We start from the raw sequence: 19588 nt of genomic DNA on the forward strand, positions 1-19588 counted from the left end.
CCCTGGCCGAGTGTAAAGGGGATATCGTTTGCAACTCGTGTGGGAAAACGGGCCATCTCGCCCGTTTATGCCCAGACCGCTCATACGCCGCGAGAGTGGCTACGGGCGTGGTTGCAGCGGTCCCTGTCCCGGCCTCTGACACCGTACCACATGATGATCCTGTCATCGCCCCAGTGTCCGACACTAGCGCCCCGATGGAGGCTTTGTTCCCCCTTTCGTGTCCGACCTCTCCCCTGATCGAACTTACCGAGACTGCCAGCCTGCCCACTCAGGCAGAGCAGGACAAAACGGCGGAGATGGTACTAGCGGAGTGGCACGCGGCGCATGATGCCGCTTGTACTGGTTCACCGGTAGCTGCGCCCGCTATCGGTGATACTAGTCGGGCCCCGAGTCAACCGGCCCAAGAGACATTAAGTGGCCCAGATTCTGACTCGCCAATGGAGGACTGTACTACAGCCTTATTAGTTGTGGCTAAGGAGTCCTCCGATTGGTTTGATGAGACAAAACAGGCCACTGATCTCATTGACTCGAGTGGCCCTTCCACCCTACCCGCAGCCGATTCCGCTATACCGGACACGATGATCGCTAGTGGACGTCCTGTTCCTGACAGGGAGGTCCACTCGATCAAGGTTGACGAGGAGTTAAGAACTCTGCTCCCTCGTAAGAAAAGGGGGAATACTGTTAGGGGCTTGAAAAGACCCGTATTAGGGACGGCGTACCCCGGATGAATTTTGGAGTTAGTTAGTTGTTATGTGTGGGGTGGGGGGTGCGTGTGGTCCTTACATAATATGGGTTGGAGGTTTTCTGTTTGTGGTTTGGTGTTGGCTTTTTGGGGCTGGTTTGTGGAGCTTTATTGTTTTGGTGGTTAGCCTTTGGGTCCGTGTCCTTTTCACGTCACGTTAAACGCTATATTTTATACATTTGTGGGTTAGTGAGAGATTTCTGTTTGTGGGTTTTCAGTTGGGTTTTTGGTGGTTGTTAAACAGACTGGGATTGTTTTTGGTTTTGTTGACCTTTGGTCCGTGTCCGTTTCTTTGCACGTAAAAAGCACAATTTTCGGTTGCAGAGTAATTGGCATTTCAACTTTTTAATTTGACCCAGTGGCGCATGTATGTATCTAAGTATTACTTCAATCCAACTTGTCTTGTCGTTGTTCAGTTATGGTGTTGACAAGCTATTTTATTTCAAGCTGATCATACAGCCATTTGTAGCGCAGGAAGGCAGGCTTAAATACATGACAAAATAATTTACAATTATCTTTGTCTTGATATAGACCTTGGATATTCATATGGTTATGCAGGAACATGAGTAGGCTGATGCACTTATTAATGTCAATTTGATAGGACAAGTAAATATTTCAGGAGTATATTGGCAAACAGGTTGTTTTCGAAGGGTTAATGCCCAGCTCTGATCTCAACTCTGCATCGTAATAGCATATAAGGGCCACATTAGATGGATCGATGGATTTTATTTCATACATTATTGCAGACATTCAATGTAACCGACTATGTGTAGAACAACGTGTGATTAATTTGTGAACAAATGTACCATGCTTGCACAGTTTATCGGTCCTGCACTTGATCTTAAGTGTTGTGCTATATTCTCTGATAAATTTATACTGGCAGGAAAGTCAGGTTGATGATACTAAAAAATTTCTCTGGCTTGGATCCTGTGGAAATGGGTGCTAGAATTTGTCATGTGCTTCATAAATTTCATGCTTGGTTTTCAGCTTACAAACTTTCTTTAAATGTAGGTAAGACAAAATATGTTGTTTTCAATGAAGGTAGGAATAGAAATATTCTGTCTAACATACAGATGCATGGTAGTAGTCTAAAACAAGTGTGTTTTACCACTTTTCTAGGGGTAACTATTGATTCTGGTCTGACATGGCGTGATCACACAAATATTTCTCGAGGCGTTGGGATTCTTTCCAAATTGAAGCACTACTTACCAAAACATATTCTTCGTTCTTTATATTTTACTTTAATTTATCCTCACCTTATTATTGCATTACAGTTTGGTCTGGCACGGCTGCTTATAACATTAAGAAACTTTTTGTACTTCAAAAAAGGGCTATTCGACATATATCTTCTGTCGACTATAACGATCATACTAGTAAATTACTTGCCTCACTTAAGCTACTGCAATTACCGGACCTTGTGAAAGTTCATCTTGCTACATTCGCTTATCGCTCTATTAATGGGTATAATCCGCCCACATGTAAAAATTTATTCACTGTTAATAAGGAAATCCATGAATATAATACAAGACAGGCTGCTCACATACATAGACTTCTTCCCCATAGTATTCTGGGTAAACAGAGTACACGTTAACGGGCGAACACTTGCTGGAATTATCTACTTTAATCATCATGATCATATACAAAATGATTCTCAGTCACCACGTTCCTTTAAACGTCAATTAAGCGAGGTTTACATAAGAGAAGCAGGCCACTGATCTCATTGACTCGAGTGGCCCTTCCACCCTACCCGCAGCCGCTTCCGCTATACCGGACACGATGGTCGCTAGTGGACCTCCTGTTCCTGACAGGGAGGTCCACTCGATCAAGGTTGACGAGGAGTTAGGAACTCTGCTCCCTCGTAAGAAAAGGGGGAATACTGTTAGGGGCTTGAAAAGTCCCGTATTGGGAAAATTTCGCAGGTAATGCGCAAGCCTGTCGTCTGCTATCGGGACGGCGTACCCCGAATGAATTTTTGGAGTTAGTTGTTATGTGTGAGGTGGGGGGTGTGTGTGGTCCATACATAATATGGGTTGGGGGTTTTCTGTTTGTGGTTTGGGGCTGGTTTGTGGAGCTTTATTGTGTAGGTATCAACTAAGTCTGGAGTTATTAGCACACTGTGCACACTATTAAGTAACCTCCATCTGCCCTATGAAAACTTTTCAAAGTTGTGGCTTAAAATTTAATCACAGAAAAAAGTGATTTAAGCGACATGTTACAACTACTCAAAGCATTGGCTGTGGCAGGCTGGAAAAGCCCAGTGATTTCTTGAACCACTAGCCTATGATCTGGTATAATGAAATTGGGCTTTAATGCTTCCCGGAGCCCTGCGGGATGTTGCCTTTGATCCAGGCCACTCGACTCCTCATTGTGGCTTGCTGTTGTCTCAAGTGTAAAGTGGCCTTTACAGAAGTGTACCAGAGCCCACACCCAAAAATTGCGTTACATAAAAAGAACTGTCTGTACCTCACTTTTGTTGAAAATATTGACCACTGGTATATAGTTCAGAAAGATTGGTGGAAGGGGCGTTTTGGGAAAGTGACCGGCTATTAGGAGCCGGATTTCCTTCAATGTAAGGGTGTCAAGACCGGGACTAGACGAGTTAGAGTCGAGCTGAAGTCCGATGTCCCCTCTACCTTGTCGGCTAATGGGCACAGGGCCCACATTGCATACCCGGGCCGACCTCGCACTAGTTGGAGGTGTGTGCTGGAAGGGCATGAGGCCAGGTTGTGCCCGAACAAGCGGTGTAGCCGCTGTTTACAGGTTGCGCATACCCTGGCCGAATGTTAAGGGGACATCGTATGTAACTCGTGTTAAAAAACGGGTCATCTCGCCCGTTTATGCCCAGACCGCTCATACGCCGCCAGAGTGGCTACGGGCGTGGTTGAAGCGGTCCCCGTCCCGGCCTCTGACACCGTATCACCTGATGCCCCGTTGATCGCCCCTGTGTCCGACACTAGCGCTCCGGTGGAGGCTTTCAACCCCCTTTCGTGTTTCACCTTGTCCCTGAACGAAGTTACCCCCAGTCTCCCCATTGAGGCGGAGCTGGACAAAACTGCGGGGATGGTGTTAGCGGAGTGGCATGCGGAGCAGGATGCCGCTTGTAGTGGTTCACCGAAAGCTGCGCCCGCTATCGGTGATACTAGTAGGGCCCCGAGTGAACTGGCTTAAGAGACATTGAGTGGCCCAGATTCGGACTCGCCAATGGAGGACTGCACTACAACTTTATTGGTTGCGGCTAAGGAGTCCTCCGATTGGTTTGATGAGACGAAACATTGACTCGAGCGCCCCTTCCACCCTGCCAGCAGTCGCTTCTGCTATACTGGACACGATGGTCGCTAGTGGACCTCCTGTTCCTGACAGGGTCCACTCGATCAAAGTTGACGGAGCTAAGAACTCTGCTCGCTCGCAGGAAAAGGGGAACACAGCTAGGTGCCTGAAAAGACCAGTTTTGGGAACAAAACATCGTAGATAATGACACCTTATCCCTCGTCACCCTAAATGTCAATGGGGTGAGGGTTACCCCCAAAAAGGCCTGTCGTCTGCTGTCGGGACGGCGTTCCCCGGGTGGGGTTTGGAGTTAGTTGGGTGTGGGGGTTGTGTGGTCGTTACAAAATATGGGTTGGGTTTTTTCTGTTTGTGGTTTGGAGTTGGCTTTTTGTGGCCGGTTTGTAGTGCTTTTTTGGTTTTGCTTCTGTTGGCCTTTGGATCCGTGTCCTTTTCACGTCACGTTAAACGCTACGTTTGTGAAAGATTTGAGTTTGTGGGTTTCAGTTGGGTTTTGGGTGGTTGTTTTACAGGTGGTTGTTTGTGGTGGTTTACAGACAGATTGTTTTTGGTTCTGTTGACCTTTGTGGTCTGTGTCCGTTTTGTTTGCACGTAAATACCACAAGATTGGTGGAAGCTAGCTTTCTCTGGATAGTAATCAATATACAGGTCATACAGACAGGCATGCACACCGGGACAAATAATGATCCAAGAATATCTTTTACCTTATTTTGAAAATCTTTCTTACCTGAACAATTTCACCGGCCACTGTCATGAGTTTGGTTGGAGTTCCGGGCTTGGGGAAGTTTGACATCATTCAAAGAGACGTGTTGTGGTGGTGGAGGATCAACAAGGTGTTGTGCCATCTCTAGTATCTCCTGACTGATATCACTTAAAGACCAAATATATTGAGGCAATTTTTTTTGGTTGAGATTTTCCATTAATTTAGGAGTTTACATACCCATAATCAACATGTGTACAAAATAATCTTCGAAAACCTACTATAACCCATCAAAAACGACCACGAAAATGGACATTTTGGGTAGTCACGTGACATGAACCTCTGGAATGTCTGAAAACAGAGATTGACCCAATGGAGCCTCTGGTCACCGTGTGACGTCAAAGTTTGTATACCGCGAAAATCAAACGCTGATATAGGCACTGTTCGTACACAGGTAGCGAACAATTGTACTGTTTTTGACTTCCAATTTCGAGCGTTTGAAAAGCTGTTAGCTTAAAACAAGAACACATGAAGGTTAACAACAAGTTTTAAGACAATTATAAGCAGAAATTTTAGTTAAATTGCTTATTTTATTAGCAAAATTTCCAAAAGGTCCGTACGGTACAATATACTTACATAGTACTTACTCGTTTTAATATCCAAAAGTATACAAACACAGAAAAAGTATCCTGTCAATAAACAAATTTAGCAGTGAATATCCTAATCCAAGTTTCTTGTTCAATCCTGTGCGAAAAACTACCGTGAGTCTGTGTAATTCCATAGAGTTAGGTCTAGTTGAAACAGGCCTTGATCAGTACTAACATCCCACAATCACAAGACAGTCACTAACGAAATAAAACGTCCAATCGCTACATACTACCGTTTTTATTCAACTCCTTGGACCATGCACATGTCGGAATAAACAGAACGGACAATATTGCACATGTATCACAAACTCACGATACTGGAATACAACAAATGAAATAGATAAATCCTAACATGGCTATTTACACATGCTGTGAGCCAACGCCGGCGAGAGTTGTAACTAACTACCGTACATGTACTAATAATGCTATACCCTTGGCACGGTATATATATACGGTCATCTCTAACAGTAAATATATTACTGTCCGTTGCGTGATATATTGTTACATGTAATGACGTCCAGGGCGTGTTTACGGTCAATTTCACATGAGCTATGTCCGACCATGGTCCGACACAGCTATCGACAGTATATAATTTTCACAGAATGAGACATTTGCAGCATACACAGAAGCAGGGTCATGCATGTGGAATCATGGGCATGAGATACTCCGGGTGCTGAAAAATCTTTCCGCGTGGATCTCGGTTCTTTTACTCGGAAATCTAAAAAAGCTGATGCTTTTGTTGGATGAGGTATAACTGCAACCTCCAACAACACAGAATTGTGACATTTTGAGGAAAAAGGAGTAATATCGTTGATGTTTTTGGCAGCTCAAGTATACGACTTTACACACTAAAAGTATAGTTGTGAGTGAGGTATACAAACGTTGACGTCACATGGTCACCTGACGTCACATGGTCACCTGAAGTTAATTACAGCAATGTAATTGGAGTCAGTTAAGGATTACATACATGAAAAATGGTGGGATTTTATGTTCATCGAAAAAGTCTCCATAGTTGGTCTTTAAAGCAAGGGGTATTCGTTACCTTCGTTTTATTGTTTATAATGAGACACGCCCTGCCTTTCTGAAAATTACGTAGCAGCACTGTGTTGCCTTTCACTAGTTTTCTTTGAACGTCTTTGTTGTAGCATACAGCTTTGGTTGCAACTGACTTATCTGCTATACCCAAATTCAGTATGCCAGCAGGAAGCTTAGTGTTTAGGGTGTTGAGGGTGTAGGCGGTTTTACACTATCTAACTTAACGTAGTCGCTAAGAACCTGAAGTGTTTTTAAGGGAGGGCCCGAGGAACATGAACTTATAGCATGTTCGTCATGGCATTTACTACTTGTAGTCTGTAGCTCCCTGTTGGTGGTGCGTAATTTTTCGGAGCTATTAGTAGCTTCCACTGATCGGACATATTTGCGTTTTTTAGATAACGAGGAGAGAGGTAGAGAGAGAGAGAGAAAGTACATTTTGCATGTTGGAGCAGAGGAAAGAAGATCTTTGTGGAAAATTTGGTGGCCCTATAAAGGGTCGTTTTTGTCGAGCAAACTCCTTCCTACTTGTACCTTTTGTAAGGTTGCTTTCTGTGATTTGCCTTTGGTCGGCGCGATACTCTGGATTCCTCTCTTTTTGCTGACTTTTGGAGGATGGTTGTCAAAAGCCTGTTTGCCTCAGAAGCTTCTATTGTTGACTATAAGTCAGTCTCAGCTCTAGATTTCTTTTCCAGAAATCTCTCCCGTTGCCTTTTAGCTTGGCGGGATAACTCGTCTCTCCAGATTCTACGGCGGTTCCTGCCTGCTCGTTGGAGTATTGATTCCAAGAATCAGTAAACTCCGAGTGGTTCAGTTGCCCCGGGAGTCTAGGTGGGTCTCTTTGAACCTTGACTTGTAAGGTGACGTTTTCATCGCCGTCTATCCGGGAGATTTCTTTTGTGAGAATGATGAGCCTTGACTGGAGCTCCTTCAGCGTATCTGCGTAGCTTCTGACCTTCTTGTAGGTTTCCTCTTTTCGTTCCTTTTGTTAGGAGACCTTTGCCGACACGGTATGTGTTATTCTTCGGAGAAGGATAAGTCTTTGTAGACTGTTGAGGCAGGTATATCAGGAATAAGTGAGTCAAATAAAATAAAAGGAGTTTACCCCTGTGCTTTTTAGGTGCAAAGAAACGGACCAAAGGTCAACAAAACCACCAAAAACCCAACTGAAAACCCACAAACAAATCTCTGACCAACCCACAAATGTATAAAGTGTAGCGTCCAACGTGACGCGAAAAGGACACGGGCCCAAAGGCTAAAAACAAAAGAACCAAAACAGCCCCAAAAAGTCAACCCCAAACCACAAACAGAACCCCCAACCCATATTATGTAAGGGCAAGTCGATAAGCTGTGGTGTGGATTCTATTTAAAAAAAAATTTATTGGAATCTGAAATGGTTAGCAAAGATATGCTTCCCTAACTGAGAATTTTTTTTGTTTTTGGGAATTGTAGATTTGGTAGTGGTTTTCGCAGGGAAATTATACTTGTGTGAGAGGTTTTGGATGTACTTAAGGTGGGACCAGCAGCGTCCTGCAGTTCTATTACAGTGTAGGTTAAAGGATAATTTACTATGAAAAGGTGATACCGAGGAAGGTTGCATTGGGAGAGGTAGTGATTGGGGGTGTTAAAAAGATTAATTTTGGAAATATGGTTACGGTATTTTAAGTTTTTAAAGGACTAATTGACTAAGTTAGATTTTGAGGGGTTTATTTTTATTCTCCACATTGAGCACTAGTTTTCGGTAATTGCTTTTTTGAGATTTAGTTCCGTTATGTGAATATTTTTACTGGTGCTCCAAATGGCTATATCGTCAGCGTACTGACTATAGTTGCAATTTGAGAGAGGGGAGATGTTTAGATCATTTACAAACAGGGTGTAGATGGAGGGGGCTGAGAACAGCGCCCTGAGGGGTGCCTGCACGAAGTAGAATAGGGTTTGAATGTTGGTTTTTGTAGTATATTTTTGTGTTGCGATCACTATGGAAAGAGGAAAGAAGTCTGGTGTAATTGGAGGGAAGGTTATAGTTTATAAGCTTAATTCTTATGCCGTTGTGCCAAGTTTTGTCAAACGCCTTTTCGGTATCAAGAAAAAAAGGGCAGTGGTATAATGTTTTTTATGAAGCCTATTCGAATTTCTTCGGACAGGCGAAGAGTTTGGTTTATTGTAGATTTGTGTACGGGGAAACCTGATTGAGATGGGGAGAAGTGATCATTTAGTTGTAGGTGAGTTCTAGTGCGGTTATCTATGATTCTTTCAAAAATCTTGCCTAAGGCTGGGAGGACACTAATTGGGCGGTAGTTTTGGATTTTGGTGCGGTCTTTATTTGGTTTTAACGATTTACTTAGACTCGGCAAAAATTATTCTAATAGCTAAGTAAATCGTTAAATAGAGGGATAATATGAGAGTTGATGAAAATTGGTGGGGATTTTTTAAGCGTCAGGTAATTAATATTGTCAAGACCAGGGGAGGAGGTATTTTTTCTAGTAGGGGATGTTATCGTTGAGATATCCTAAGGGGTTTGGGGTAAAGCTGGTTGCGTTTCTGATAACTGTTATCGTAAGGGGGCCATCGAAAATATTAGCTTAATTTGGTCTTGAGTATTTGTAATCAGGTTACACCTGCATGATCTTTAATGCCTTGGTCTGAATTACCTGTGTTTGGGGTTATACTGGGGTTTATGATATTTTCAAAGTTTTTCCAAAAGTGTTTCGGGTTTTTGTCATTAATGATTGAATCGCATTTGTTTTTGACTCGTTTTTTGTTTTTTTGTCTCTCGGGATATCATATAGGTTCTACGTAGGCGGCTATGGAACGCGAAAAGGACCAGAAGATATGATGATGTTAATGATGATCTAATTTTATACGATCATGTACTGAAAACTTATGATCATGTACTAAAAGTATACGATCATGTACTGCAAACGTACGATGTACATCAAAACAAATACGATCATGTAGTAATAAAGTGATGTTCCAAAAAAAGTGGCGTCTGCATACGCGTATGTATATTCATATGTGGCGTCTGCATATGCGTATGAATATTCAGTATAAACTCATTAAGAACCACTAGGGACGGGGCTTCGATATCAACTTTGAAATTCCTAGGGGTACGGTACTTCGTAATCAACGGGTACCGGTAGCATACTATATTATTAATTTGAAGTGTGTGATATTCACTGAGGATTGGCTGTAATAATGTGTATGAATATTTAGCAGACCGCGAAAATTGTTTTGGCCTTTGACCGTACGTACGTTTGGAACGTATACAGTATACTACATGTGCGTACGAATGTACACTAAGTAACAAATAGTATTACAGGCAAAGCACATTAAAGCAGCAATTTTGCGTTGATTCTCGAGATTTTCCAATGATAGGATACTATACCAATGACGTAAACTAAGCTTACTGTAAACTTTCCCCGAAAAGTGCAAAAATATGACATTTTCTGGTTTTCGTATTTTGAAACTTCGATAGACTCCTCCCAATCAAGGAACCTTGTGAATATGTATAACGGAAAAGGTACTTTGAATAGCAAGGTAAACAGTAAACAAATCAGCTGAGGAGATGTACGTATTGCGCGAAGGGACAGTTACGGCATATCTCATTGCATACGATGCCCTAAAAACCCAAGAAAATTCGTCGCTCCGTGAAAATAAAACCTGCTTTGTAGCAAGGATACATAAAAGAGAAAGTCATTGAACCAGCAAGAACTCGATCGGTACGTAACATTCTCTAGGACGATATTGTATCACTCTACTCGGTGTTACATAGGCTAGTTACTGTAGCACAATCAAACCTGTTAGTGAGTGACTTGCACTGGTTAGGTCTGAATAACGTTGTGTACACGCTGTGAATTGTGCACTAAAAGCAATGTAGCTATGAGTGTAGCGCAATGAAGGCCGTTAGTTTCCGGATCCGTTAGTTTCCTCCCTTGAAAAACGTTAGCTTCCTCCTCTAACAACATGGGAGAAAATAACGTTTTTCAGGAGAGCAAAGTGCGCTTTTTACGTGATCCGCCATGCGGGATACAAAACGTCACGGCCAAACGGCACTACCGAACCGTCCCATTCTGAAAAACGAAACTCAGGTCAAGCGAGCCAAAAAAAACAAGATACGCCCGCCGACCTGCAGCGACAATAGACGCCCAACACCCCCCCCCCCCCCGCAGAAACATTCAAAAAACCACAAAAGGACGACCCGCACGCAGCGAAACGAAAAACCCCTCCCCAGCATACCAGCGTCCAAAAAAAGGCAGCCCCAGATAAACGGCGAAAATCGCCTTCAACTTGTCCGACTTCACCGCCTCTAGGACTGCCTGCCAACTGGCAACCTTCCCCCTAAAAACCACATCACATCTGTTCCGCCAAACATGTTTTTTCACAATAGAGCAAACAAAAATAATGCGATGCAATACAGCAATCGAACAAACTGGAGGTTCTACCCCATATAATATAAAGCCCTGTCCTACCGACCATGAACGGTCTCCCGTTACACGGTCGGTCCAGGTCTGGAACCACTCCCATAAGTTTAAAACAAAGCAACAATGCCAAAATACATGAGCGGTACTCTCTAAGCTGTCACAGCCGGTCCTTGGGCACAGTCCATCACCCAATCGCCAATGATACCTTTTAAGGTTGGTCACCAAGGCACCGTGTGCAATTCTCCATGCAAGATCACGGAGCCTGCAACCATTCAGTTCGAATGCACCGAACGCCATACTTCGGCAGAATGACGTCCCTGTACAAAAATTGCATTCAAGGCCCTATCCCGCAACGAACTGTGAACCAGGGCCGGCTGTGACAGGTCAACAGGGGGCAACTCAATCAGAGTGGAGCAAATGACACGCACCACCCTGTTTGGAGTACTACTATGCGGTTCTCTGTTGCTAAACAGCGCCGGGACCCATCGACGCTACAAACGTTTCCCATAAGGGAATGCAATAAGGCATACTGGCTAGGCCATGTGGAGATTTAAGTAGTGCTTTGTAGCAAGTGCTTTGCAAAACTGTAGTAATTGCAATTGATGAAATAGGCGATTTTTATGATTATGTGTGAGTAACCTTTTTTTAAGTTTCATCAAGAAGCATATTAGTTTCCTAACCTGAATGCCATACTTTAGCCTACTACCTTGATGTTGGGGAGGAAAGTAACGTTTTTAGGAGAGGAAAGTAAAATTTTCAGGGGAGGAACTAACGGGTCGGGAAACTGAAACCTAGGGCAACATGCAATGTCTGCTGTTCTATAAATTTTATAGTAAAGTGTACAACCATTCCATGAAAGTGATATATAGCATGTAGTCATATGTCACCAGTAAATGAGAGCAATAAATTTAAGCAGCTGATCCAAAGACACGTTTCTAATTTGTAACCTTCTTAGCAACCGTCTGGTGAGGAAACACCATGGAGGGCTGGCAAAAGTAGAGGACGGAGAGGTTAGCTCAGGTAACACCAGACAAAGGGACAACCCGGCTAACAACAGCTGCAGCTAGGAGGCAGGTGGAAGAGCACCAACAGGAGCGAATGGGAAATATAAGGGTATGTTGCAATATGCATAATTGTCGGATTTGGTGCAAAGTAACAGCTGGTAATTCTTTAAACATTAAACTCAGTGTACAGGGGCGTATCCAGGATTTCTCACCCGGGGGGGGGGGGCGCGAATGACAATCTAAGCGGAGCGCCACCATCGTACAAGAAAACTTTTGGTTTTGACACCCCCAGATCACCGGAAATGCCACATATCGGGCTTGAAAATGACCAACTAGATGTTCACTTTTGCCTGAATGAACCAAGTATTTTCCCAATATTATTTATCCATCCATAACCTTCTTGAAGATTTTCACCAGTCACACATCACGTTCGACCTCATCGCATCTCCTGTGGATCATTGCTTTTGTAGGTGATTCTACGTCGCGGCCCACAATACCCGTCAGCCCTACTTTTCAAGGTTTTAAGCCCATTATTCGTTCAGAATTTGAAAATTCACACTTCTTGTGAAATAAATTCACTTCAAAACATACCAATGTTGCACAAAATTTCATCTATGGACAGCCAATACAGAAAAACCTCCTTCAACCCCCTACAGACCGGTCAAAATTGCACGAGAAGAGGGAAGAATGTGTCAGGGAAATTTCGAAAAATCACACACAGTGAATTTTTTGGTGCATGGGCCACATATCAGTCTTGGATAATGGTGTGGACGCGTATTTGTTCTCTGATATTATCTAAGCGGAGCGCGACCATGGGTTCGCGCGTAGCGTACAAGAAAATTTGGGCAAATGTACCTCCCAGATCACCTGAAATAACACTTCTCAGACCCAATGATGCTCAAGACCAGCCACAGTTGCTTTCATTGCACACTTTTATAAGTTCTCTTCTGTTCCCTCCTTTTTCTCTTTCTTATTTTTCTTTTCCCTTCCTTCCTTCCTTCCTTCCCTTTTTGCCCCTCTTTATCCCTTCTTCTTCTCTCTCCATTTTTTCTTACCCGGGGGGCGCGCGCCCCCAACGCCTCCCCCTGGATACGCGCCTGGTGTAATAACAGAATGGCCTGCTCAATTATACAATACTAGCAACATAAGCAGCTGGCTAGATTGTGATACAGAAAATAGTTACAGAGCACTTCGTAGTACTTGGTGCAGTTTTCAAACAATATATTTTAAGTCTTATATCATCTTCTTATATCACATGTATATTAAACACCCAAAGCGACACAATCAGTGCTGTCTATCATGAAAAGCAATGATATTGTAAGTTGTAACTTAAACAAAATAAATGATACTCTTTTTTTCTTCACTTTTCTTCTTAGGCAATGGTTGATAATGTAGATGTTCAACAGCCTCGACAACTGGTAATGCAACTGCTTGAAACCCATCCGGCACTTTTTTTGATATATGTACACACAACATCTCAAGGTGTAAAAGTTGCTTGAATTCAAACTTGGTATATGTAGTCTTTATTGTTCCTACTTGATCCTCATTGTTTTTCATCGAGTTCAAAGGTCATTTCAGGTCAACATTTGAAATCTGTGTACAAACAGTATCTCAAAGTGTTAGTTGGTTGCACATCCAACTTGCTATGTATGCATGGATGTAAAAGGTCATTTTAGGTCAACAAATGTTCAGCTCTTGAAACCTTATAAACAATATCAAGAAGTGAAAGTTGGTTGAACTTCAAACTTGCTATATAGGTGGCCCTTGGTGAGAAGGTAATACATTTTGTTAATTATTAAGGTCATTTTGAGGAAAATAGTTTATATCCCCTCCCAAGAAGTGAAAGTTGGTTTCATGGCAAATGTTGATAACACTCGCTGGGTAGATAATCCCATTGTTATGCTTAACGGCCATTAGTGCTAATGCCATATCTCAAGAAGAGAAGTTGGTTTACTATTACATTTTAATAAGTAGCCCTTGGAGAGTATTTGATTGCTATTATTTTCCATAGGTCAAAGTTATCTTGGGTCAAAGATAGCCTCTATTTCCTTGCCTTCATCAGTTGTATTCCTTGCCAAATATAGACTTGTTTCCACTATGATCTAAGATAAGTCAGATTTTAGACATGTTATTAATATTACATTTTCTTTTTGTGATAGACCCCTGGAGGCAAGATAAATTGCTGGGGGTGTCAAAGTGTATCAATTGGACAACTTTTACATATCTAATTTCTCAAAATATTGCAATTTTAAACCTGATTAGAGAAATTTTAATGAGTAACAGATCTGACTGGGGGAGTTGAGGGGGCAAGGAAAACAGTCTGAGGGGACAAATTGCCCCATCCCCCTGTAGCGCCACCACTGTATCTCACTATTTCCATGGATAAAGAATGAGTATGTCAGCAGTACCCTGTGTGTTTAGCGTAAATGCTATGTCGGAGGAGTTATATAATATTGCCCATACATATATATATTATTCAGTGGAAAATGGAAAGAATTTACCTTACCTCTGAAAATATACCCCTATACCATTTGCAACCGAGTCGCACCTTGGCACTGGGAGTTATTGCAGTGTTGTTTTCTCTGCATCTGTCTGGGTACATTGACTATTTGTGCTCAACTTTAACCCGGCAGCTTCCATCTTTCTGGCTATTGACTCACAAGGCCCATTATTTGTGGGATCACAGTGCCATATTTTGGACCTTAAAAGCAATATCGACTGCCTCTGCTTTTTGAGTGGAAGTCTCAAAACGAGTGGACCATAATCGTTTGTAGCAGGTGCGTGCTTTAAGTATTTGGATAAGATTTGTGGTATAAGTGTGGGAGATTACCAGCATTTGGCATAAATGGAAGTTTCTAGTACCTGCCCTGCCCCTCATACATACAAATGACTGCTTTGGGCAATGTGAATGTTCTCCACTGTAGCATTTTGTACGGCAGTCCAGACATGTTGATATAGCGTTTGCAACTTTGCAGTGGTCATATTTGAGAACTTTCCTGCAAGCAGTTTCCTCTGCCTGTATATGACAGGTTAAGTCCTCAGCAAAGCGCCTTTGGATCAAGCGCTTCTTTGCCGGAAACATGGCAGAGGTGAATTCTGCTCTAGTCAGTGCTCTGCGCAGAGCTCTGTTTAGGTGGACCTGGTCTAAAAGGTTCCCTATTTCAGACTGATTAGCTGCAGACATGATACTACTGAACCTTTACATGCCTTGCCATCAGCATCACTTGTGAGACACTTGACCTTTACTGGGTTTTACCCAGGAATTTTGATGCAGAAATCTTTTCAGCATTTTGTTAAATTTCATTATTGGCATCTTGCCTTATGGCCTGGACATTGTACCATGTGACCCCTTCTTCTGTTCATTTCACCCATTAGGCACAACTTGTTACTGGGAAGCTAACCACTAACACATTTTTCCATGGTGACATTCTTTACAATTACATCTCTGCATTGCCTTGCAGGAGCAAATGGAGTGTTACTTGTGGTTATTGTACTGCCGATCATATTCTGCATATTCCCCCATGTTGATGTGAAAGTGGCAAACCCAGGTTAATAGACGTAAAAAAGGTAAATTGCTTAGAATAATACGGCTTTAACGTCAATAATAATGTTTATCACCATCTTCGACACGGTTAACGTTTCGTGCGCCGAGTGTAGGTGTTTGGTTATTGTTCCTCTATATACAGTTGAACAAGCCTTGCCCCGTGACCTGACTGCCCACGTCGTACAGGACGACGCCGACGCACAGAAACGTTTTCCCATTGGGGGCATGTTCTTGGCTTGCCCAGTAGGCTCTTCCAAGTTATGACGGGATGTATGCTGGCGCACACCGTTAATTGTTATGTATATTTTCCACGGCTTCGAGAAGTAGCCAATTCCGAACAATGTTCTTAAAGAGTGCTATAGTTAAATTGATCATTCCAACGGTCAGCTGCTTCAGCTCATCAGTGACACCATGCCATGCATCATTATTTTACTGTTGAGATCGGTGGGATCTTTGGTGGAGGTGTTAGGGGTGAACATGCAAGTATCAGTAAAGGAACACCATTTGTAATTGGGATTGTAATCGGATTGTTGGCATAATCGATGAAAAGACTTATGTGCTTTTTCTTGATAAGGGGAGATTGTTTGTCTGCTCTGACCCTTTTTTCGGAGTCAGTTCTTTTAATTTAGTTACGAGTCCTGATACCTGGATTTATAGGACACAATGATGGTACCTCCTTAAGTTCATCAAGTCTTAATCGGAGCACAAATCTTTCGACTACTTATTACTGGTGTCGGGACTATTTATGAAATGAAAACAATGTGCTGATCGCTACTGTGATTATCATCACAAACTACTGCTTTACTTAGAAATTGAAATATGCATTGGCAGAGTGATCAGAATCGCTCAAAATGAGCTGCGTTCTACGAAGAGACCTGTCTATGTAGAGCGACTCCAGGGAAGGGAGATCAACGCCAATTATCTTTTCAGCTGACCTGACCACTGCAGATAATCTGCGGATATCATCTTGCGTTGCCCGGCCAAAGCAGACAATAATCGATGACGTCAGGATACCCTCGACTACGCATTGATTGCTTCCATACGATCTCAACTTCCGAAAAAAAAAATAGAGACGTTGCCTAGCTTTCTTCAAGATTTCCGTACAGTTTACAAGACCATCTCCGATACTTAATGGTTGCATATCTGGCTTCTTCCTCCGAAAGTAAAAAATCATCTCTTTAGTCTTGGAAACATTAAGGAGTAGGTTGTTCTCATTACACCAATGTATGAGGGATTCAACCTGTACACGGTTAGTGGACTCATCATTGCCCGATACGAGGCCAGTGAGGGTTGTATCATCAGCAAACTTGGTCACGAGACAGTTCGGGCTATATACCTTACAATCATACGTAAAAAGTTAATAAAGTAAAGAATAAAGCATAGTCGAGAAGCTGCTAAGTTGGACTTTTTAAAGTCATGGCATATATGTCACCTACCAGTATGGTGTTTGTGGGGGGGGACAGTAACATGAAATTATTTTATGGCTGATAACGGTTATTCTCGGTTATGTGAATAACAGGAATCAAATACTAAATAGCTATGAGTAAACACCCATTTTCTACAAATGTATTGTCTGTATACAGTATACTCAGCCAGTTAAGTAGTTTCATTAAGACATCGGGGGAATGCTGACCAGGTTTATAGGGAGGATACTATTAAGGTCGCTTCTCGGCCTTTTGGCTAAGATCATGTGTAGTATCTGTTCCCTTCGGGAATTGTGATACACACCTGACGATGATCACACAGTCACAGTCCCGATGCAAGGGGACTGGGGCTGAGAGCGGATCAGTCGTTTGGTAGTTTGGTTTTCGTGCCCAGGTTCTTTCCTGGGTGACTTTTTTCTTAAAAAGTATCTGTTCCCTTCGGGAATGGTGATACACACCTGACGATGATCACACAGTCACAGTCCCGATGCAAGGGGACTGGGGCTGAGAGCGGATCAGTCGTTTGGTAGTTTGGTTTTCGTGCCCAGGTTCTTTCCTGGGTGACTTTTTCTTAAAAAGTATACTATTAAGGTTGAGAGGAGAAATTGAAGCACTGCTTATATTCGTGTTATCCATCAGAGTTGTTATTCAATACTTTTGTTGGTGCAAGGGGTTGTCAAGCAAGTCAACTTTGATCCGTGCTTCACTGAGAGGTAAAACAACTTCTTGCGCCCCCACCTTCCTCATGACCAACAAACAACGCAAAACCCATGACCAATACTCGAAATGTTAAAGGTTCAATCCTAACCCATTTCATGCACAAAAGTTCATAATTAAATTGAGGTACAATCTGATAGTGATTTTTTGGTTAATAACTTGATTTTATATACGTAGTAAATACAGTTGACTGAAATATTGCGTAGATGTAGGTCCCCCATATTTGAGTTCATGAAGCATTGGCATGACCACTTGATATATGTATTTTCGAACTTTTGGAGGGTAACATCGGAGCCACGCGATTCATTGTCGCCTGCTGGTGAAGCAATTTAAAACAAACCTAAAAAATATGGCATTGAAAAATCAATTCCTGTTCAACTCCCATTTAAGAACTTTAATCATTTTCCTACCTACTTTTGCATGTGCCATCTCGTGTATGCTAGTTTTATGACAAGGGCCGTGGATACATATGATATGAAAACCTGCAGTCTGTATGGAACAGTGTTCATACCCAAATATTCATAGGTAAATGCTCACGTTGCTTTTCTAAAACAGCTAATGTTTCATTTGCATGCCACTTGTGTACGCCGTAACGGTTCTTCAACGCTACTCAGTCTTGGAATGATCGAATGTTACCCATTCTTTCATTACTTGGGTTTACCTTTTGCTTACTAAACCTCTGACAAAAAGAGCAATAAAACCATGGAACTGTCGAACCATATTCATTACAAACTGCACACGGTGCCATTGTATTGCCGTCATCTGGTATCCTACACGTGCAAAATATTCCTTCTGTCAATATCTGTATTCGCCGTCTTTTCATGGATCTGTTCAAAGCTCCACCGAAAGGTAACATTTGCAAATCAATCAGGTTATTAATTAACTCTTGCCACATGGTACCCTCGTCATAGTGCATCTTCGTTGGGTCTTTAAGTGCAAACACACCACATGAAGAATTGTCAGTCTGCTGAATAACATTCATTACGTGGATAAATAATTCCGATTCCTTAGTTTGCAAAAGTATTTGGCAACCCCCTTACACCTGATGAAATGTACAGTCTGTTTTGTCCTGCATTTATTATGATATCATTTATCCATTTCTTTTCGACAAGTATCGTTCTTTTATCTTCAGTTAGATGTAAGTGTGATAACCACATGGCAGGCTTACTCTTTGTTATTATTACTCTCTGCGGCTTTGGCGAAGTAGGCTCGTCGCCTCTCTTCCTTGTGTCGTCTTTGCCCGTGTTATGGTGTTTCTTCTACTTTACTTTGGATCGATTTGATAAGTCAAGTCCCCGAGGTAATCCCCGGTGGGTGGTTCCCATTCCCCTGGCTTAGTAACATAGATTATACTATCTGTGTCTAACTATACAACCCTTTCCTGCACACGATCGAGTACATCGTACAAACGCAGCAAATTCCTGGTTCTCTTTGTAACAAACTCAAGTCGTGACAACCTGGGTCACGACTTCGGTTTTTCCAAAATCTGACCGCTGCCCGAATTTTCCCCAAAAGTTGTTCAACATTAGTTTAGGTAGTGCTCTGAGCCCAGGACTATAGTTAATTTCTTTGAATCTAATTCAATGCCCTCGTTTGCTGCATAATCTGCAATGTACTTGTCTCGATCGTCTGCATTGACGCGCCATGAAGACCAAACCTAGTGTTTGACTTTCAAAAACGTGTTCATGTACTCCGTGAATAACCCGCCCGGTTTTTCGTTTCTTTTCATACTGTGCACTGTTTTCAAAATGCTATACAACTTAAACGTTAAAAATTTTGCAGCCTTTAGCAACCGCTTTCTGAACTTGAATGTGTGCAACTCAGACAAAGGGGAAACATAACTTTGTTATGTATTTTGACTGGGGAAAAGTGGGTGACATAATTTTCTGGGAGGCAGTATCTTACACCGCACTAATCCATACTACTGAGACGTATCGTGTCATACATAAATCAGTCTTGGCTGATACATTGGATAGGAGCAACTCTTGTTTACATCGTCATGCAATGTTTTAAAGGGTCAACGGCGGCTCGCATGTCTTTCTTTGTAATTTCCATGAAGAATTTACATTGAA

At 42.3% G+C, this 19588-nt stretch overlaps 1 pseudogene; it reads left to right on the forward strand.

The window, feature by feature from the left end:
- The first annotated feature begins 17035 nt into the window (after positions 1–17035).
- Positions 17036–17108, forward strand: LOC139983924 (U2 spliceosomal RNA; annotated as a pseudogene).
- The last annotated feature ends 2480 nt before the right edge of the window (positions 17109–19588 follow it).

Source organism: Apostichopus japonicus, chromosome 16 (genome assembly GCF_037975245.1).
Source record: "Apostichopus japonicus isolate 1M-3 chromosome 16, ASM3797524v1, whole genome shotgun sequence".
Lineage (NCBI taxonomy): Eukaryota > Metazoa > Echinodermata > Holothuroidea > Aspidochirotida > Stichopodidae > Apostichopus > Apostichopus japonicus.